The sequence below is a fragment of the Bombina bombina genome, chromosome 1 (assembly GCF_027579735.1).
Source record: "Bombina bombina isolate aBomBom1 chromosome 1, aBomBom1.pri, whole genome shotgun sequence".
NCBI classification, from domain to species: domain Eukaryota; kingdom Metazoa; phylum Chordata; class Amphibia; order Anura; family Bombinatoridae; genus Bombina; species Bombina bombina.
The window spans coordinates 358,293,943-358,316,442 of NC_069499.1; the positions used below are offsets into that span (position 1 = coordinate 358,293,943).

At 41.2% G+C, this 22,500-nt stretch overlaps 1 protein-coding gene across 1 annotated transcript in view; it reads left to right on the forward strand.

The window, feature by feature from the left end:
* Window positions 1-22,500, forward strand: part of MGAT5 (alpha-1,6-mannosylglycoprotein 6-beta-N-acetylglucosaminyltransferase) — a 653,341-nt gene that overhangs the window by 463,111 nt on the left and 167,730 nt on the right. The window lies entirely within an intron of this gene.

A 22,500-nucleotide genomic window follows, 5' to 3' on the forward strand; every position in this document is an offset into this window, starting at 1 on the left:
GTACACGTTACTCTGTACTTAATTGTGTACTTTTTATTAGTGTGGGGATGTGTAAATGTCTTGGTATTGCTCATGCCATTGCATGTGGTGCAGCCAAGGCATCTATAACACCCCACTTTAGATGATTGAAGCCAAGTGATCTTTTTATAGCTGTCCACTGGATCCACTTTCACCAAGGAATCCCTTAGTGATCTTGCTCGTCTGTAGGTCACCCTTGGTGGTTCCATGTTTGTAAATGGCAAGGTTGGATCACTCGTCACTATATCCCATCGGTCTCTCACGACTCCAGGTATTCCCTTTTTGTCCGCAGTGTATGTTGTTACATATGTCAGACAGTTCTTTGTCTCTATGGGTTTGCTTGTGTTTAAAGCATCTTCTTGCTTCATATCCCAGAATTTTTTGAGATGTTGATCAATGTGGGTTTGTTGGTACCCTCTTTGTAGAAATCTCGCTTGCATCTCTAATAATTGTTCTTTGGCCTTATTAGGATCACTATTGTTGCGGACTACCCTTTTAAATTGTGATACCGGTAGTGCTCGCTTGATGCCCGCTGGATGGCAGCTTGTAGCTTGCAATAACGAGTTTCTATCCGTTGTTTTTCGGAAGAGGGTCGTACCCAACTCATCCCCCTGGACTGAAATGCGAAGATCTAGGAAATCCACTGAGGTTTGACTATGCTCCATTTTAAACTGGAGATTTGGTAAAACCTGGTTCAGTTGTTGGAACCAATCCAAAAGTTCCTCTTCTGTACCTTCCCAGATTAGAAACAGATCATCAATGTAGCGACGAAAAAGTCGTATCCTAGTATCATTGAATAATTCTGTTTGATGTTGTTCGAACTCAGCCATATACAGGTTGGCGTATGATGGGGCCACACTTGACCCCATCGCCGTCCCAAGCAGTTGCAAGAAATACCTGTTCTCGAAGCGAAAGTAGTTCATTTTAAGGCAGAATTCCAAGAGTTCCAATAGCCAATCCATATCAGGACCTACATAGGGATATCTATAGAGATGATTACGTATAGCCTCTATACCTTGTTGGTGTGGAATCACTGTATAGAGGCTCACCACGTCAAGTGTGACTAGATACTCAGTTCCCTTTAATCCTCTGATGTTCTTTAATTCTTTAATTAAGGAGATGGAGTCCAATAGGAATGATGGCATATTGTGGACAATGGGTTGCAGTATAGAGTCTAAATATACTGCAATTGGCTGTAGTAGGGATCCAATTGCTGACACTATTGGTCTCCCGGGTGGTCGAGTGGCATGTTTATGCACTTTAGGCAGTGTGTAGAACACTGGTGTTCTAGGGAATTGTACTGTAAGGTAGGTCAGCAGTTTATCATCAATCTGTCCGCCTGTTAAGGCATTATGTAGTGATGCATCCACTTGTTTTTTAAAAGTCCAAATTGGATCCCCAGGTAGCTGTCTATAGGTATTATTGTCCTGGAGTTGGGTCATAATTTCCTGTTGGTAGTATATATAATCTAGGATTACTACCGCCCCACCCTTGTCCGCTTCACGAAAGATGATAGAGTGATTAGCCTTCAAATCCTGTAAAGCTTTTCTTTCTTTCTTCGTCAGATTGTTTCTGCAGGTATCTTGCGCCGCTGTGCAGCCTTTGCTTACTTGATCTGCTAATAGACGGCCGTAGGTTTTTATACTGGGGTTGGAGCTATGCGGATCATATTTCCCTTTAGGTCGAAACCTGGGTATTTCCAAAGAATTGGTACCAAAGTGTTCTCGCAGTCGGAGTGTGCGCTCAAATTTTTGTATATCCAAAAATGTTGTGAATGGATCATTATATTCAGTGGGATAAAGGACAAGCCCTTGTTCAACACCTGGGCCTCCATTGGTGTTAATACATGTGAACTTAAATTCAGGACTATGTCCTCTTTCAAAATCGTCGTTGTCTGGGGGGTCTTCCTCTTCCTCCATTAGAGATGCAAGCGAGATTTCTACAAAGAGGGTACCAACAAACCCACATTGATCAACATCTCAAAAAATTCTGGGATATGAAGCAAGAAGATGCTTTAAACACAAGCAAACCCATAGAGACAAAGAACTGTCTGACATATGTAACAACATACACTGCGGACAAAAAGGGAATACCTGGAGTCGTGAGAGACCGATGGGATATAGTGACGAGTGATCCAACCTTGCCATTTACAAACATGGAACCACCAAGGGTGACCTACAGACGAGCAAGATCACTAAGGGATTCCTTGGTGAAAGTGGATCCAGTGGACAGCTATAAAAAGATCACTTGGCTTCAATCATCTAAAGTGGGGTGTTATAGATGCCTTGGCTGCACCACATGCAATGGCATGAGCAATACCAAGACATTTACACATCCCCACACTAATAAAAAGTACACAATTAAGTACAGAGTAACGTGTACCACAGAATATATTATCTACCTCTTACACTGCCCATGTGGTTTATATTATGTGGGTAAGACGGTTGATACCCTCCGCATACGTATGGCCAACCATCGCTCGGCCATTAGATTGGCAATCAGAGAGAAAGAATCTGAACAGCCTGTAGCCAGGCATTTTGCGATGAGTTGCCACACGGTTAGTGATTTGAGATATGTGATCATTGATCACGTGCCCAAATTAAACAGAGGTGGGGATAGAGCTAACTTATTATTGCAAAAGGAATCCAGGTGGATTTACAACTTGGGGACTTTGTCCCCCAAGGGGTTAAACACACAATTGGATTGGCATTGTTTTTTGTAAAAATACCTTGGTTTGAATAAACCATGGTTTGATAAGCTTTAAGCTAATAGCTCAGGTGACACAGTACTTTCTTTAACGCCAACTTAATACCATATTAATAACTTATTGTTTAAGGTAATTTCAATGGTTGGGGAGTTTGATAGGGACCTGTCACAGATTGCTTCGCCTATAATGTATATAATGTATATAATATATATAGGACTCCACTATGTTACTAATATCACTATTGCAAAGATTGATAATTTGTAGCCTTTAGGGATTACATGCCATTACAACGGTTACCTTGACAACCGGGTACATGTTTACATGGTGGCATATATCCAAAATAGTAAATCCAATATTGTGTAGCCTCAGAGAGGGAATTGAATATTTATACTATCTGAGCTTTTTATCTTTGTAAATATAAACTGTAGATATCTGTTGTGTCTCACAAAATATTATATTTGTATTGCAGAAAGGTATATCCGGGTTGCTATGGCAACCGGCGGACCTGCGCACTGAGCCCTGCAGGACGCCGGTGGCACTTCCGGTAGTACGTGGTGATGGTGGAGGGTAATGTATAAAAGTTTTGCTATTATTTGGGATATTGTAATGGTCTGAGGACGGGGCTAGCCACCCCGAAACGTCACTGATTAAATAAATGTTATTTGCTTAAGACCCGGCGAGTGCGCTCCTGTTTTTGAAATTTGCATGTTATTGAATTGAATGCACCCCGGGCAACAACGCTTAAATGTGTGTGCAGTGCCCTATGGACATTGTATGTATGTATATATATGTATATATATATATATATATATATATATATATATATATATATATATATATATATATATATATATATATATATATATACACAGTGGATATAAAAAGTCTACACACCCCTGTTAAAATGTCAGGTTTCTGTGATGTAAAGAAATGAGACAAAGGTAAATCATTTCAGAACTTTTTCCACCTTTAATGTGACCTATAAACTGTACAACTCAATTGAAAAACAAACTGAAATATTTTAGGTAAAGGGAAATAAAACTAAAAAACTAAAATTATATGGTTGAATAAGTGTGAACACCCTTAAACTAATACTTTATTGAAGTACCTTTTGATTTTATTACAGCACTCAGTCTTTTTGGGTATGAGTTTTTCAGCATGACACATCTTGACTTGGCAAGATTTGCCCACTCTTCTTTGCAAAAACACTCTAAATCTGTCAGAATGCGAGGGCATCTCCTGTGCACAGTCCTCTTCAGATCACCCCACAGATTTTGAATTGGATTCAGGTCTGGGCTCTGGCTGGGCCATCCCAAAACTTTAATCTTCTTCTGGTGAAGCCATTCCTTTGTTGATTTGGATGTATGCTTTGGGTCGTTGTCATGCTGAATGATGAAGTTCCTCTTCATGTTCAGCTCTCTAGCAGAAGCCTGAAGGTTTTGTGCCATTATTGTCTGGTATTTGGAGCTGTTCATTATTCCCTCTCCCTTGACTAAGGCAACAGTTCCAACTGAAGAAAAACAGCCCCAAAGCATGATGCTGACACCACCATGCTTCACTGTGGGTATGGTGTTCTTTTGGTGATATGCAGTGTTGTTTTTGCGCCAAACATATCTTTTGGAATTATGGCCACTTTGGTTTCATCAGACCATAACACCTTTTGCAACATGCTTTTGGGAAACTTCAGATGTGTTTTTGCAAAATTTAGCCGGGCTTGGATGTTTTTTTCTTTCATGTAATTAGCAAGAGTCCATGAGCTAGTGACGTATGGGATATACATTCCTACCAGGAGGGGCAAAGTTTCCCAAACCTCAAAATGCCTATAAATACACCCCTCACCCCACCCACAAATCAGTTTTACAAACTTTGCCTCCTATGGAGGTGGTGAAGTAAGTTTGTGCTGGAGCCCGGTTTTCCTCTCAGCGTGCAGTGAATGTCAGAGGGATGTGAGGAGAGTATTGCCTGTTTGAATTCAATGATCTCCTTCTACGGGGTCTATTTCATGGGTTCTCTGTTATCTGTCGTAGAGATTCATCTCTTACCTCCCTTTTCAGATCCCTTTTTTTTTTTTTTTTTTCCAAAAGCTTTTTATTAAGGACGTAATTTTCAACAAACAATCTTTCCAAGTTAAGGCAATAACAGTATACATACAATGAATTTACATGAAAGATATGAATATGTGTGTGGGGATTGGTTGGATTGATGGGCAGATGAGATCAGCAATCTTTCCCAACATTAAAGTCCTCGTTTTTACAGAGGTATCTCGTGTATATACAGTAGTTTTTCTAGAACATAATCTCATAACAACAATCTACACTGGTGTAATTTTTAAGGTAATAAATCAGTCAATAGAGGACACACATCAATAGGGTTGAGAGATAGTATTACACTATACTATACTATATTAAGTTAAATTAAATTAAACTGCAGACTCCCCATAATATTGGGTCGTTAATGTGGAGGAGACTCCCAAACCCCTCTCCGCATATCTGTGGTTTGCAGCGTAGGTTCCGCTTTCTATGTTGTCTTATTGCAGGCCTGTCTCAACAGGAGGATATCTGGGATAGGGGTGAAACTCTGAGGTGATCGCACTGTTTCAAGAGAAAAAAAGAAAAAAGGGGGGCAATGTTAGGGGGCACAAGGGAGAGACCAAAGGGGGTATATTTTGGGTTTTATAGATATCTAGGTATTGGCTGGGTGGTTTAACAGGGACTCCCAAGGTTCCCAAGTAAGGCAATAATTTTGCAGTTGCCCTCTTTCTCTGGCTACAAAATTTTCCATATTCTTAATGTAGTTTACACCTTCCAGTACACTCTGCAGTCTTGGGGGTTGGCTCTTCTTCCAGTTCCTAGCTATAAGGAGCTTGGCAGAGATGAGGATATAGATCAGAAGGTTCTGTTTAATCTTGGGTATGCTATCAAGCTCTAAATGTAATATGGCCAGGGCGGGGTTCAAGTCCGTCGTTAATCCTAAATCTCTACAGACCTTTTCTACCTTTTTCCAGTAATCCGTCAATCTAGGGCACGTCCACCAGATATGTAGGGGAGACCCAGGTTCTCCACATCCCCTCCAACACTGCTGTGGATGCCCGGGAAAGAGCTTCTGTAGCTTTGTGGGTACCAAGTGCCATCTGGTAATTACTTTAAAGTATAGTTCATATAAGATGATGCAGTGAGTTGCTTTTTTTCGTTAAGCTAATGGCTTTGTGCCAAGTCTCAGTTGTAAATGTTAGCTGTAAGTCTCTCTCCCAGGCATCCATATGTATTGTCTTTTGGGAGGTTGTTTCCTCTATGAGGCAATGGTAGTGTATTGAGAGAGGTTTAAACTGTTGAAGATTGGCCATCCATCTTGCCTCCCACATAGTCAAATCTCTCATTGAGTCGTCTAGAAATCCCCAGGATTTCATTAATGTGCGCAATCTTAATAGATCGAATCTCAGGTTGGGGGTCAAAGTAGGGGAATCTAACATATCCTGGTGTGGTCGTAGCTTGGCATTATTGTAAAAATCCTGTAAGGTATTTATGCCTGAGTCAGTCCAGGCGTTAAGATGGGCGTTTGGTAATCCTATCAAGAGGCCTCTTATGGAGTGCACTGGTGAGGGGTGTGGGGCTATCAATTTATTATGTCTTAGTTTAAACCATGTCTCTTGGCAGCCCTTCACGATGTTGTTTGCAATGTGTATTCTAATTTGCCAATGTGGAGGTAGCCAAAGCAAGTCCTCCAAGTTAATGTATGCTGGCAGTGATGCCTGTTCTAGTTCTCTCCACCTTGTCGGGGGGAGTTCTTTAGCCCAGGCTGTAACATGTGTTATCATTGCCGCTTCATAATATTTTCTGACATTGGGAAGGCCCAAGCCTCCCTTCTCCAGTGGCATGTGTAGAATATGTGCTGCTACCCGAGGTCTTTTATCATGCCAAGTATAGGCGTTAAAAAGAGTCTGGAACTTTCTAAGCAAGGTGCATGGAACTGGTAACGGAATACATCGGAACAGATACATAAGTTTAGGGAGAATCATCATTTTAAGAGCTGCTATCCTACCTAACCAAGAAATCTCGTCGTAACGTTTGGAGTGAAGCTCTGCAGTGATATTTGTTAGGAGATTTTCAAAGTTCTCTTTTATCACCGTGGCTTTAACATGGGACAGAAAAACTCCCAAGTGACAAATTCCTTTGGAGGACCACTTAAAAGAATAGGTGGATTGGATAGAAGCACTCTCATTCTGTGGAATATTAATGGAGTATGCTTCCGTTTTAGTCACATTCAATTTATAATATGAGATTTCACCAAATTGTTGGAAGAGGGCCATTAATGGGGGTAGGGAATTAATGGGGTCTGAGAGAAAGACTGTAAGGTCGTCCGCAAAGAGTGCCAATTTCTGGGGGGTATCATGTAATTGTACACCTTGGATCTCTCTAGATTCTCTAATGGCGAGCGCCAGAGGCTCGATCGCAAGGACAAATAGGAGAGGGGAGAGTGGGCACCCCTGCCTGGTCCCATTTCGGATCGTTATTTTGGGCGAACAAAATCCCAGTCCTCGAACAACTGCTGTGGGAGTGGAATATAAAGCTTTGACTGCCTTGACGAAGGAGTCCGGAATTCCGAACGCCGAAAGGGTCTGGAACAGGTAGTCCCATCTCACCCTGTCAAACGCCTTTTCGGCATCTAGTGACAGGGTGAGCATTTGGAGGTCCATATCCGCAGCCTCCGAGAATATATTTAGGAGGCGTCGGGTATTATCCGTGCCCTGACGGCCCTGGACAAAGCCCACTTGATCCAAGTGTATGAGCGTCTGTAGGTGCTTCCCCAGTCTATTCGCTAGCATTTTAGCGTAGATTTTGGCATCAACATTGATAAGGGAGATGGGTCTATAGCTAGAGCACAGTAGGGGATCTTTACCTTCTTTGGGGATTGTTGTGATGTTGGCCTCCAAGAGTTCGGCTAGAAAGCTACCTCTGGATGCAGCATCACTAAACAAGCGGAGTAGTATCGGAGCTACAATCGGGCTGAGTGCACGGTAAAATGTTACCGTAAAACCGTCCGGGCCTGGGGCTTTATGAGGTGTCAGTTCGCTTATGGCTATTTTAATTTCTGTTAGTGTAAATTGTTGTTCTAGTTCCGCCCTGGCTTCTTCAGAAAGGGTGGGTATAGATAGTCCTTTTAAGAACCCCTGGATATCGCTATGGTTGGCTTTAGCCATCCCTTCAGTTGCTTCAATGTCGTACAGGGAGGAGTAGTAAGCTGCGAATGCAGCGCCTATGTCTTTGGGCGCATGTACTGCTCCTCTGTGTCTCAATGCGGGGTATTCTCTTTTGCTGAGTGCGCTTGGGGAGTTTGTTAGCAAGGAGTTTGTCTGCTCTATTCCCTTTATAGTAATAGAGTTGTTTGAGTTTGTGTAGGTTCTCTTGGACCCTTATCAAATCTCGTTTGGCTATTTCATCTCTAATAATTCCTATTTGGCGCGCCATCTGGGGGCTGGGATGTGATTTATTCGTCTGTTCGAGTACGCGTAGGTCACCGTAGAGCTTCGCCAAAGACTGACTTCCCTCTTTACGAAGTCGAGCTGTTTTTTTAATGAAATGTCCCCGAAGAAATGCCTTAAGAGCTGCCCACACCATGTCTATGTCAGTATTCCCTATGTCATTGTGTGTTAGGAATTCCTTAACGGTCTCTTGTAGTGCTGGGAGTTCAACGTTAGACAGCCATTGTTCTGGGAGTCTCCATGGAGGTCTACCAGAAAGGGACTGTAGTTTAGAAAAGTCTAGATAAACCATGTCGTGGTCAGACCACGTGCAAGGTCTGATGTTAGGGTTTGTAAAGTGATCTAGGGACCAAGAGTCGCAGAATATGTAATCAAGTCGAGAGTATGAGTTATGGGCTTTGGAATGATGTGTAAAGTCCTTTTCTAGGGGTGCTAGACATCTCCATGCATCATATAAATTATGTTGGTAGATGAGTTTCCGAAAAGCATTGGAGGTGGATGAAAGAGTCCTATCTGAATGTGTCGTGAGGGTGGATTGTTTGTCTTTGGAGGGGTCCCATACCATGTTGAAATCTCCCCCTATTATTAAACTTCCCCTTTTGATCTGATCAACATGTATCAAGAGTTTACGGAGAAAGGGGATTTGCTTGGCATTAGGTGAATATAGGGAAACTAAGGTAAATAAGGTGTCATTGAGTGAGCAGATAAGTATCAGGTATCTACCTTCACTATCCTTTTCGATATATTCCAGTTTATAGGACAGGTCTTTACTAATTAATATGGCAACACCTCTATTTTTGCTTTCGGAATTAGAGGCGATCTCACAGGTCGGGTAGTGTTTGGAGATCCCAGGGAGTCGGGGTTCCCCGGACCAGTGGGTTTCTTGCAGGAATAAGATATGTAATTTGTGTGCTAGAACATAGTTCTGCAACAGCTTTCTCTTAGTGGGGGAGTTTAAGCCTTGCGCATTCAACGTAGCTACACGTATTGGGGCCATTATAGCAATGGTCTAGGGGCTATCGGGATCGCTAGGGTTAAGGGATTGGCTTGAAGATAGAGTGTGGGAGTCACTCTTTCCTTAAGGGAGTGCAAGTCTGCCGTACAACTTTGAGCGTGGGGTGGTAAGGTGAGTGACCTCTATGACTGTCTAAAAGTGATATATGTACACTTTCGCAATGAGTGTTCCGTCTGGTCTATGCCAGAGGGACACAACTAAATTGTTGGGGGGGGTGCTATGCGGAGAGGGGTCCAGGGCCCCGCCGGCCCAGTGTGGAGTTTATAAAGCCACAGATAAATAAGAGAAGGAAAAATAAAAGGAAATACAAGTAAATAGATACAAAATGAAATGAAGTAAACATAAGGCATATGTATTATATCAGTAAGTTGCTTGTATATGGAGTAATATATTCAATGCTGTATATCTCAAAGGTTAAAACAGTAATCTCAACAGGGGAAACACGAAACAAAATAAGACAATGTAACAGGAAATGATTGGGGGTGAAACATCTATTACTTCCCATTGTATGGCCATAGACAATGTTGTATCAAAGCAGGGGCCTATATAGCATTTAATGTTTAATATCTCCCCATTAGGGTTACAATGTGATGTTCATAGTAAGTTGGGTTACTAGTGGGGGGTTCAGCATTTTCCCCTCAAGAGAGCGGGGGTTTGATTTCCCTCACTCGCTATTGGCTGTGAAACAATAGGGGAGAACAACAAACTATGTATATGTTCGAAAACTAAGGGTCTCAAGGGGAGTTAAGTGGTGGGTTTATGGCTCTTCACCGGATAATGCGAGTGTTTATTAAGGAGTATAATCTATATGAATTTTGAAGGGTAGGGTATTTTCTAAAATAGTAGTGCCTCAATTTTAAGTTATCAACAGAAGAGATTAAGTATAGATTTGGTTCTGTTGGTTACATCCACACCTTTATGTTTATAGGGTTCTAGTCACTTTGCAACATATTGGGTGAGCATTTGATTAATAACAATATATTACAATGTAACAAGGTTATAACGACACAGAGGCCTTCAGTAGGGGGAGCTAATACTATCAAGGAAGTATGGCCAGTGCCTACTCTTCTGGGCGTGAGGCACGCTGTTTCATGTTTCTAAGGAACAATAAAAATATTGCAACATAATCTATAACCAGTCGGTTAAACAGTTACATAGTGTGAGGCATCATAATAAAAAACACATGACATATTCATTCAAGAGCAAAAAACATATATGGCACCATTGGCTAGGTAGATGTATAGCGTAGCACAATGGGTTAGAGTCACTTTTGCCAATCTAGCCAAGAAATAGAGAAATGTAAAGTCCATGGCTAGTGTCTAACAGCATAGAAAACACACAAATATTAACATATAAAACTGTTGTGATCTCACCCATCTTCTTCCTGCTCATCTCCTGGAGACCTTCATAAATTGTGAGGGACATACCCCCCAAAGGAGGAATATCCCCCTAAAGGAATACAGTCAAAGTATCTTACATAGGCAGGTACTCTATGGGTCTGTATTTGGGTGTGTGCCAATAGTGTCTCTGAGTTTCTTAAGGGATCCAGAGGGTCTTTCATCCGTTCCAGAGGGTCTCTGTGGTAATGGTTTCCAAGGTGGTGCTGATGCTCTTAGGCCAGATCCCCGCTCTGTACTTGTAGATTGGGCCTCTTTATCTGGTGGTAGGAGTTCCCATTTTTGAAGTAGTTCTCTCGTTTGCTGGGGAGTAGAGGTTATATATTGGTTGCTATCTTTGGTTATAATAAGGCGTACAGGGAACCCCCATCTGTATTTCAAATCTCGCTCCCTTAGTATTTTGGTATACGGTTGATAGTGTCTCCGGATCTGTAACGTATGGGGGGAAAGGTCTGGATAGATTTGTAGTCCCAGATACTCCTCAGGGAGACGTTTGTCTCTGGCAAGTACCTTGAGTATTTTCTCTTTGTACGTGTAGTAGTGGAATTTGGCTATCACATCTCTTGGCTGGCCACCATCTGCTGATCGTGCTCTGAGAGCTCTGTGGACTCTATCTATCAGGTGTTCATTGTTTGTCGCAGGGCCCAGTATAGCTTCGGATAACTTCTGTAGGTACTTCTCAAGATCTTGTGGTAGATTCTGGAATGCCTTTAATTCGTATGTTGTTGCGGCGTGACCTGTCCTCTAAGTCCGCCAATTTCAATTCTAGATCTGTAATTTGGATGGCTAAGGACTGGGAATAGGAAAGAAGGTTGGTATGGTCTATTGCCAGATCCTCCTGCCTGCGCTCTTGCGCGTCTGTTCGTTCACCCATGAGGCCAATATCTCTTTTCAGATCCGCATGTGATCTGTCAAATTTTTTCGATAAAGATTCATGGTGTGATGCTAGTAAGGCTTTCATAGTGTCCATCATATTGTTATTTGTGCAAGTATCTGTCTCCAGGATCTGTGAGGCTTTCTTAACTAATGTTGAGCCAGTCTGAGTATCAGAGACACTGCCTGTGTCGGAGTATTCATCCTCTGATCTTGTTTGGGTAGTTCTTGGACGGTGTTGAAAGTGGTCAACCACCGTTCTTTTGAGTGTGGAGTGAGGTTTGTGCTTGCGTTTATGGGCCTGCGACATTTTGTAGTGGGTACAGATGAGACTAACTATTGGCAGATTTCTTCTATGGCTGAGTACCTGCTTATTATCTGTGTGCTAGTACTGTAGCATTGATCGGCCGGCGGGGACACAGACTCTTAGGGGTTATTTACATATTGTCATAACCTGGATCTTCTAGGGGTGAGAAAGGAAAAAATGCCTTCTCAGAGATAGGATAAGCTGCACACCTGTAGTTCAGGTATTCGGTCTTAGTGAGAGTAGAAGGGTAAATACCCGGGAGGTCCTTCCTTTATGGGATAAGTTTTAATTTCAAGTACAGTATTTGCTGTATAAGGTGATATGTATAGCAGTTTCAGTTCTTATCACATACCCCCCTCCTTAGGGAATTTGTCTCCTATTGACGAAGTGGGGAAGGGAATGGTGATATGACTCACCTCCAGTGCGGTGAGAAATGGTAAGGAGAGGAGCTGCTATGTCTGATTGTACTTATAAGGTATGTCCAGGGTCCCGGTATCAAAAGTACATGCAGCCAGCAAGCATATGAATATAAGTTTATTGGTCTCTGCAGGAGAGCCAGGTCTTGAAGGGATATGTGCTGTCTCCCCAGAGAGTGGTTCAGAAGATCCTGCTTTAGTAGTGGCCTAGCCCGCTGAATGTTAAGTAGATGGGCTGATGGGCGTTTAGTGAGCCCGTGCTGTAGGCAAAATGAGTTTCCACAATTAGGGGCAATAGAATAGAGTGTCGCTCAGTTTGTTACCCTTTTGAGTAAGTTTGTGTGCTGCTGCGTTAACAAACTGTTGAGTGGCCTTACTCTGGGATATGCTGCAGGGATCTGTGTAGCGTTCTAATTGCTGGTAGGCGTGGAGCGGGTCAGAGATGTGTAGTTGGGCAGGGGAACAAGGGCTCAGGCTGTATCGATCACTTTTCTCACCTGACCTCTGTATTGTGGTTATTTCACTAGGCCCGCGCCGCAGGAGCACAAGATGGCGGCGGTTCGCGCCAAGAAAGCTGTGGCGTGATTCAGGGTCTCCGGTCTCCCAAGTTCTCCCCCGGTAGTCTCAGACAGGTCACTTTCACACCTTCAGGTGAGATAGTCAGTTAGGGGTAGGTCCCGTTGGCTGTTTTGACTTTTGTGTGCGCTGGATCTCTGACCCCACTCAGGAGCCCTGTCACTGCCTGTAGTCTGCTGCACCGGAGCGGAGCCCCGACCCTCCGGGCAGCAGCGGTGGGTAAGTCAAGTTCTCTTTCACTCACAAGCGGGTCTGTGTGCCGGGTTGTCTGGTGTACTTTGCCTTTGTTGCAGCGATCTGTTAGGTATCGTCACAAGTTCCGGTCAGGACAGGCCCCGGTATGGAAAAGTTGAAATCTTCTAGTGGGTATAGCAACTGTCGATATAGTCAGGTTATTTCTAGCTAGCAGGAGTATGGATCACTGAAGGTTCTCTTCTAGAGATAAAAAGGCAATTTTAAACGGCTGTTTTATAGCTATATTAAAGTGGGTATTAAGGAGCTCTCTCTAGACACGTCTCTCCTGCTTGACGGTTAGCTCCGCCCCCCATCGACAATATACTCTTATATTTATACCATTACCTCTGCTGATTTTCGTTTCAGTACTGGTTTGGCTTTCTACAACATGTAGATGAGTGTCCTGGGGTAAGTAAGTCTTATTTTCTGTGTCACTCTAAAGCTATGGTTGGGCACTTTTTTATAAAGTTCTAAATATATGTATTCAAACATTTATTTGCCTTGACTCAGGATGTTCAACATTTCCTTATTTCAGACAGTCAGTTTCATATTTGGGATAATGTATTTGAATATATCATTTTTATCTTACCTTAAAATTTGACTTTTTCCCTGTGGGCTGTTAGGCTCGCGGGGGCTGAAAATGCTTCATTTTATTGCGTCATTCTTGGCGCGGACTTTCTTGGCGCAAAAAAAAAATTCTATTTCCGGCGTCATACGTGTCGCCGGAAGTTGCGTCATTTTTGACGTTTTTCGCGCCAAAAATGTCGGCGTTCCGGATGTGGCGTCATTTTTGACGCTAATAGCATTTAGGCGCCAAATAATGTGGGCGTCAATTTTGTCTCCACTTTATTTAAGTCTCATCATTTGTTGCTTCTGGTTGCTAGAAGCTTGTTCACTGGCATTTTTTCCCATTCCTGAAACTGTAATTTAAGGAATTTGATCAATTTTGCTTTATATGTTGTTTTTTCTATTACATATTGCAAGATGTCCCACGTTGCAACTGAGTCAGAAGATACTACTGGAAAATCGCTGCCTGGTGCTGGAACTACCAAAGCTAAGTGTATCTGCTGTAAACTTTTGGTAGTTGTTCCTCCAGCTGTTGTTTGTATTAAATGTCATGACAAACTTGTTAATGCAGAAAATATTTCCTTTAGTAAAGTACCATTACCTGTTGCAGTTCCATCAACATCTAATGTTCAGAGTGTTCCTGATAACATAAGAGATTTTGTTTCTGAATCCATTAAGAAGGCTATGTCTGTTATTCCTCCTTAAAAAGTCTTTTAAAACTTCTCTTTATACAGATGAATTTTTAAATGAACATCATCATTCTGATTCTAATGATTCTTCTGATACAGAGGATTCTGTCTCAGAGGTTGATGCTGATAAATCGTCATATTTATTTAAAATGGAATTTATCCGTTCTTTACTTAAAGAAGTCCTAATTGCATTAGAAATTGAGGATTCTGGTCCTCTTGATACTAAATCTAAACGTTTAGACAAGGTCTTTAAATCTCCTGTGGTTATTCCAGAAGTTTTTCCTGTTCCTGGTGCTATTTCTGAAGTAATTTCCAGAGAAGGAATAATTTGGGTAATTCATTTACTCCTAAACGTTTTAAGCAATTATATCCTGTACCGTCCGACAGATTAGAGTTTTGGGACAAAATCCCTAAAGTTGATGGGGCTATTTCTACCCTTGCTAAACGTACTACTATTCCTACGGCAGATGGTACTTCCTTTAAGGATCCTTTAGATAGGAAAATTGAATCCTTTCTAAGAAAAGCTTATCTGTGTTCAGGTAATCTTCTTAGACCTGCTATATCATTGGCTGATGTTGCTGCAGCTTCAACTTTTTGGTTGGAAACTTTAGCGCAACAAGTAACAGATCATGATTCTCAAAATATTATTATTCTTCTTCAACATGCTAATAATTTTATCTGTGATGCCATTTTTGATATTATCAGAGTTGATGTCAGGTTTATGTCTCTAGCTATTTTAGCTAGAAGAGCTTTATGGCTTAAAACTTGGAATGCTGATATGTCTTCTAAATCGACTCTACTTTCCCTTTCTTTCCAGGGTAATAAATTATTTGGTTCTCAGTTGGATTCTATTATCTCAACTGTTACTGGTGGGAAAGGAACTTTTTTACCACAGGATAAAAAATCTAAGGGTAAAAACAGGGCTAATAATCGTTTTCGTTCCTTTTGTTTCAACAAAGAACAAAAGCCTGATCCTTCATCCTCAGGAGCAGTTTCAGTTTGGAAACCATCTCCAGTCTGGAATAAATCCAAGCCTTCTAGAAAAGCAAAGCCAGCTTCTAAGTCCACATGAAGGTGCGGCCCTCATTCCAGCTCAGCTGGTAGGGGGCAGATTACGTTTTTTCAAAGAAATTTGGATCAATTCTGTTCACAATCTTTGGATTCAGAACATTGTTTCAGAAGGGTACAGAATTGGTTTCAAGATAAGACCTCCTGCAAAGAGATTTTTTCTTTCCCGTGTCCCAGTAAACCCAGTGAAAGCTCAAGCATTTCTGAAATGTGTTTCAGGTCTAGAGTTGGCTGGAGTAATTATGCCAGTTCCAGTTTTGGAACAGGGGCTGGGGTTTTATTCGAATCTCTTCATTGTACCCAAGAAGGAGAATTCCTTCAGACCAGTTCTGGATCTAAAAATATTGAATCGTTATGTAAGGATACCAACATTCAAAATGGTAACTGTAAGGACTATCTTGCCTTTTGTTCAGCAAGGGCATTATATGTCTACAATAGATTTACAGGATGCATATCTGCATGTTCCGATTCATCCAGCTCACTATCAGTTCCTGAGATTCTCTTTCCTGGACAAGCATTACCAGTTTTTGGCTCTGCCGTTTGGCCTAGCTTCAGCCCCAAGAATTTTTACAAAGGTTCTCGGTGCCCTTCTGTCTGTAATCAGAGAACTGGGTATTGTGGTTTCTTTCATGTAATTAGCAAGAGTCCATGAGCTAGTGACGTATGGGATATACATTCCTACCAGGAGGGGCAAAGTTTCCCAAACCTCAAAATGCCTATAAATACACCCCTCACCACACCCACAATTCAGTTTTACAAACTTTGCCTCCGATGGAGGTGGTGAAGTAAGTTTGTGCTAGATTCTACGTTGATATGCGCTCCCCAGCAAGTTGGAGCCCGGTTTTCCTCTCAGCGTGCAGTGAATGTCAGAGGGATGTGAGGAGAGTATTGCCTATTTGAATGCAGTGATCTCCTTCTACGGGGTCTATTTCATTGGTTCTCTGTTATCGGTCGTAGAGATTCATCTCTTACCTCCCTTTTCAGATCGACGATATACTCTTATATATACCATTACCTCTGCTGATTCTCGTTTCAGTACTGGTTTGGCTTTCTACAAACATGTAGATGAGTGTCCTGGGGTAAGTAAATCTTATTTTCTGTGACACTCTAAGCTATGGTTGGGCACTTTGTTTATAAAGTTCTAAATATATGTATTCAAACATTTATTTGCCTTGACTCAGAATGTTCAACTTTCCTTATTTTTCAGACAGTCAGTTTCATATTTGGGATTATGCATTTGAATTATTCATTTTTTCTTACCTTCAAAAATTTGACTCTTTTTTCCCTGTGGGCTGTTAGGCTCGCGGGGGCTGAAAATGCTTCATTTTATTGCATCATTCTTGGCGCTGACTTTTTTGGCGCAAAAATTCTTTTCCGTTTCCGGCGTCATACGTGTCGCCGGAAGTTGCGTCATTTTTTGACGTTATTTTGCGCCAAAAATGTCGGCGTTCCGGATGTGGCGTCATTTTTGGTGCCAAAAGCATTTAGGCGCCAAATAATGTGGGCGTCTTATTTGGCGCTAAAAAATATGGGCGTCTCTTTTGTCTCCACATTATTTAAGTCTCATTTTTCATTGCTTCTGGTTGCTAGAAGCTTGTTCTTTGGCATTTTTTCCCATTCCTGAAACTGTCATTTAAGGAATTTGATCAATTTTGCTTTATATGTTGTTTTTTCTCTTACATATTGCAAGATGTCTCACGTTGCATCTGAGTCAGAAGATACTACAGGAAAATCGCTGTCTAGTGCTGGATCTACCAAAGCTAAGTGTATCTGCTGTAAACTTTTGGTAGCTATTCCTCCGGCTGTTGTTTGTATTAATTGTCATGACAAACTTGTTAATGCAGATAATATTTCCTTTAGTAAAGTACCATTGTCTGTTGCAGTTCCTTCAACATCTAAGGTGCAGAATGTTCCTGATAACATTAGAGATTTTGTTTCTGAATCCATCAAGAAGGCTATGTCTGTTATTTCTCCTTCTAGTAAACGTAAAAAATCTTTTAAAACTTCTCTCCCTACAGATGAATTTTTAAATGAACATCATCATTCTGATTCTGATGTCTCTTCTGGTTCAGAGGATTCTGTTTCAGAGATTGATGCTGATAAATCTTCATATTTATTTAAAATGGAATTTATTCGTTCTTTACTTAAAGAAGTATTAATTGCTTTAGAAATAGAGGATTCTGGTCCTCTTGATACTAATTCTAAACGTTTAGATAAGGTATTTAAATCTCCTGTGGTTATTCCAGAAGTTTTTCCTGTTCCTAATGCTATTTCTGCAGTAATTTCCAAAGAATGGGATAAATTGGGTAATTCATTTACTCCTTCTAAACGTTTTAAGCAATTATATCCTGTTCCGTCTGACAGGTTAGAATTTTGGGACAAAATCCCTAAAGTTGATGGGGCTATTTCTACCCTTGCTAAACGTACTACCATTCCTACGTCAGATGGTACTTCGTTTAAAGATCCTTTAGATAGGAAAATTGAATCCTTTCTAAGAAAAGCTTATCTGTGTTCAGGTAATCTTCTTAGACCTGCTATATCATTGGCTGATGTTGCTGCAGCTTCAACTTTTTGGTTGGAAACTTTAGCGCAACAAGTAACAAATCATGATTCTCATGATATTATTATTCTTCTTCAGCATGCTAATAATTTTATCTGTGATGACATTTTTGATATTATCAGAGTTGATGTCAGGTTTATGTCTCTAGCTATTTTAGCTAGAAGAGCTTTATGGCTTAAGACTTGGAATGCTGATATGGCTTCTAAATCAACTCTACTTTCCATTTCTTTCCAGGGTAACAAATTATTTGGTTCTCAGTTGGATTCTATTATCTCAACTGTTACTGGTGGGAAAGGAACTTTTTTACCACAGGATAAAAAATCTAAAGGTAAAAACAGGGCTAATAATCGTTTTCGTTCCTTTCGTTTCAACAAAGAACAAAAGCCTGATCCTTCATCCTCAGGAGCAGTTTCAGTTTGGAAACCATCTCCAGTCTGGAATAAATCCAAGCCTGCTAGAAAGGCAAAGTCTGCTTCTAAGTCCACATGAAGGTGCGGCCCTCATTCCAGCTCAGCTGGTAGGGGGCAGGTTATGTTTTTTCAAAGAAATTTGGATCAATTCTGTTCACAATCTTTGGATTCAGAACATTGTTTCAGAAGGGTACAGAATTGGTTTCAAGATAAGACCTCCTGCAAAGAGATTTTTTCTTTCCCGTGTCCCAGTAAATCCAGTGAAAGCTCAAGCATTTCTGAATTGTGTTTCAGATCTAGAGTTGGCTGGAGTAATTATGCCAGTTCCAGTTCCGGAACAGGGGATGGGGTTTTATTCAAATCTCTTCATTGTACCAAAGAAGGAGAATTCCTTCAGACCAGTTCTGGATCTAAAAATATTGAATCGTTATGTAAGGATACCAACGTTCAAGATGGTAACTGTAAGGACTATCTTGCCTTTTGTTCAGCAAGGGAATTATATGTCCACAATAGATTTACAGGATGCATATCTGCATATTCCGATTCATCCAGATCATTATCAGTTCCTGAGGTTCTCTTTTCTGGACAAGCATTACCAGTTTGTGGCTCTACCGTTTGGCCTAGCTACAGCTCCAAGAATTTTTACAAAGGTTCTCGGTGCCCTTCTGTCTGTAATCAGAGAACAGGGTATTGTGGTATTTCCTTATTTGGACGATATCTTGGTACTTGCTCAGTCTTTACATTTAGCAGAATCTCATACGAATCGACTTGTGTTGTTTCTTCAAGATCATGGTTGGAGGATCAATTTACCAAAAAGTAATTTGATTCCTCAGACAAGGGTAACCTTTCTGGGTTTCCAGATAGATTCAGTGTCCATGACTCTGTCTTTAACAGACAAGAGACGTCTAAAATTGATTGCAGCTTGTCGAAACCTTCAGTCACAATCATTCCCTTCGGTAGCCTTATGCATGGAAATTCTAGGTCTTATGACTGCTGCATCGGACGCGATCCCCTTTGCTCGTTTTCACATGCGACCTCTTCAGCTCTGTATGCTGAATCAATGGTGCAAGGATTACACAAAGATATCTCAATTAATATCTTTAAAACCGATTGTTCGACACTCTCTAACGTGGTGGACAGATCACCATCGTTTAATTCAGGGGGCTTCTTTTGTGCTTCCGACCTGGACTGTAATTTCAACAGATGCAAGTCTCACAGGTTGGGGAGCTGTGTGGGGATCTCTGACGGCACAAGGAGTTTGGGAATCTCAGGAGGTGAGATTACCGATCAATATTTTGGAACTCCGTGCAATTTTCAGAGCTCTTCAGTTTTGGCCTCTTCTGAAGAGAGAATCGTTCATTTGTTTTCAGACAGACAATGTCACAACTGTGGCATACATCAATCATCAAGGAGGGACTCACAGTCCTCTGGCTATGAAAGAAGTATCTCGAATTTTGGTTTGGGCGGAATCCAGCTCCTGTCTAATCTCTGCGGTTCATATCCCAGGTATAGACAATTGGGAAGCGGATTATCTCAGTCGCCAAACGTTGCATCCGGGCGAATGGTCTCTTCACCCAGAGGTATTTCTTCAGATTGTTCAAATGTGGGAACTTCCAGAAATAGATCTGATGGCGTCTCATCTAAACAAGAAACTTCCCAGGTATCTGTCCAGATCCCGGGATCCTCAGGCGGAGGCAGTGGATGCATTATCACTTCCTTGGAAGTATCATCCTGCCTTTATCTTTCCGCCTCTAGTTCTTCTTCCAAGAGTAATCTCCAAGATTCTGAAGGAATGCTCGTTTGTTCTGCTGGTAGCTCCGGCATGGCCTCACAGGTTTTGGTATGCGGATCTTGTCCGGATGGCCTCTTGCCAACCGTGGACTCTTCCGTTAAGACCAGACCTTCTGTCTCAAGGTCCTTTTTTCCATCAGGATCTCAAATCCTTAAATTTAAAGGTATGGAGATTGAACGCTTGATTCTTGGTCAAAGAGGTTTCTCTGACTCTGTGATTAATACTATGTTACAGGCTCGTAAATCTGTATCTAGAGAGATATATTATAGAGTCTGGAAGACTTATATTTCTTGGTGTCTTTCTCATCATTTTTCTTGGCATTCTTTTAGAATACCGAGAATTTTACAGTTTCTTCAGGATGGTTTAGATAAGGGTTTGTCCGCGAGTTCTTTGAAAGGACAAATCTCCGCTCTTTCTGTTCTTTTTCACAGAAAGATTGCTATTCTTCCTGATATTCATTGTTTTGTACAAGCTTTGGTTCGTATAAAACCTGTCATTAAGTCAATTTCTCCTCCATGGAGTTTGAATTTGGTTTTGGGAGCTCTTCAAGCTCCTCCGTTTGAACCTATGCATTCATTGGACATTAAATTACTTTCTTGGAAAGTTTTGTTCCTTTTGGTCATCTCTTCTGCCAGAAGAGTTTCTGAATTATCTGCTCATTCTTGTGAGTCTCCTTTTCTGATTTTTCATCAGGATAAGGCGGTGTTGCGAACTTCTTTTGAATTTTTTCCTAAAGTTGTGAATTCCAACAACATTAGTAGAGAAATTGTGGTTCCTTCATTATGTCCTAATCCTAAGAATTCTAAGGAGAAATCGTTGCATTCTTTGGATGTTGTTAGAGCTTTGAAATATTATGTTGAAGTTACTAAATCTTTCCGAAAGACTTATAGTCTATTTGTTATCTTTTCCGGTTCTAGAAAAGGCCAGAAAGCTTCTGCCATTTCTTTGGCATCTTGGTTGACATCTTTAATTCATCTTGCCTATGTTGAGTCGGGTAAAACGCCGCCTCAGAGGATTACAGCTCATTCTACTAGGTCAGTTTCTACTTCCTGGGCGTTTAGGAATGAAGCTTCGGTTGATCAGATTTGCAAAGCAGCAACTTGGTCCTCTTTGCATACTTTTACTAAATTCTACCATTTTGATGTATTTTCTTCTTCTGAAGCAGTTTTTGGTAGAAAAGTACTTCAGGCAGCGGTTTCAGTTTGAATCTTCTGCTTATGTTTTTCATTAAACTTTATTTTGGGTGTGGATTATTTTCAGCAGGAATTGGCTGTCTTTATTTTATGCCTCCCTCTCTAGTGACTCTTGTGTGGAAAGATCCACATCTTGGGTAATCATTATCCCATACGTCACTAGCTCATGGACTCTTGCTAATTACATGAAAGAAAACATAATTTATGTAAGAACTTACCTGATAAATTCATTTCTTTCATATTAGCAAGAGTCCATGAGGCCCGCCCTTTTTTTGTGGTGGTTATGATTTTGTATAAAGCACAATTTTTCCAATTCCTTATTTTATATGCTTTCGCACTTTTTTATCACCCCACTTCTTGGCTATTCGTTAAACTGAATTGTGGGTGTGGTGAGGGGTGTATTTATAGGCATTTTGAGGTTTGGGAAACTTTGCCCCTCCTGGTAGGAATGTATATCCCATACGTCACTAGCTCATGGACTCTTGCTAATATGAAAGAAATGAATTTATCAGGTAAGTTCTTACATAAATTATGTTATTTCCTTATTTGGACGATATCTTGGTACTTGCTCAGTCTTCACATTTAGCAGAATCTCATACGAATCGACTTGTGGTGTTTCTTCAAGATCATGGTTGGAGGATAAATTCACTAAAAAGTTCATTGATTCCTCAGACAAGGGTAACCTTTTTAGGTTTCCAGATAGATTCAGTGTCCATGACTCTATCTTTGACAGACAAGAGACGTCTAAAATTGATTTCAGCTTGTCGAAACCTTCAGTCACAATCATTCCCTTCGGTAGCCTTATGCATGGAAATTCTAGATCTTATGACTGCTGCATCGGACGCGATCCCCTTTGCTCGTTTTCACATGCGACCTCTTCAGCTCTGTATGCTGAACCAATGGTGCAGGGATTACACAAAGATATCTCAATTAATATCTTTAAAACCGATTGTCCGACATTCTCTGACGTGGTGGACAGATCACCATCGTTTAATTCAGGGGGCTTCTTTTGTTCTTCCGACCTGGACTATAATCTCAACAGATGCAAATCTTACAGGTTAGGGAGCTGTGTGGGGGTCTCTGACGGCACAAGGGGTTTGGGAATCTCAGGAGGTGAGATTACCGATCAATATTTTGGAACTCCGTGCAATTTTCAGAGCTCTTCAGTCTTGGCCTCTTCTGAAGAGAGAGTCGTTCAT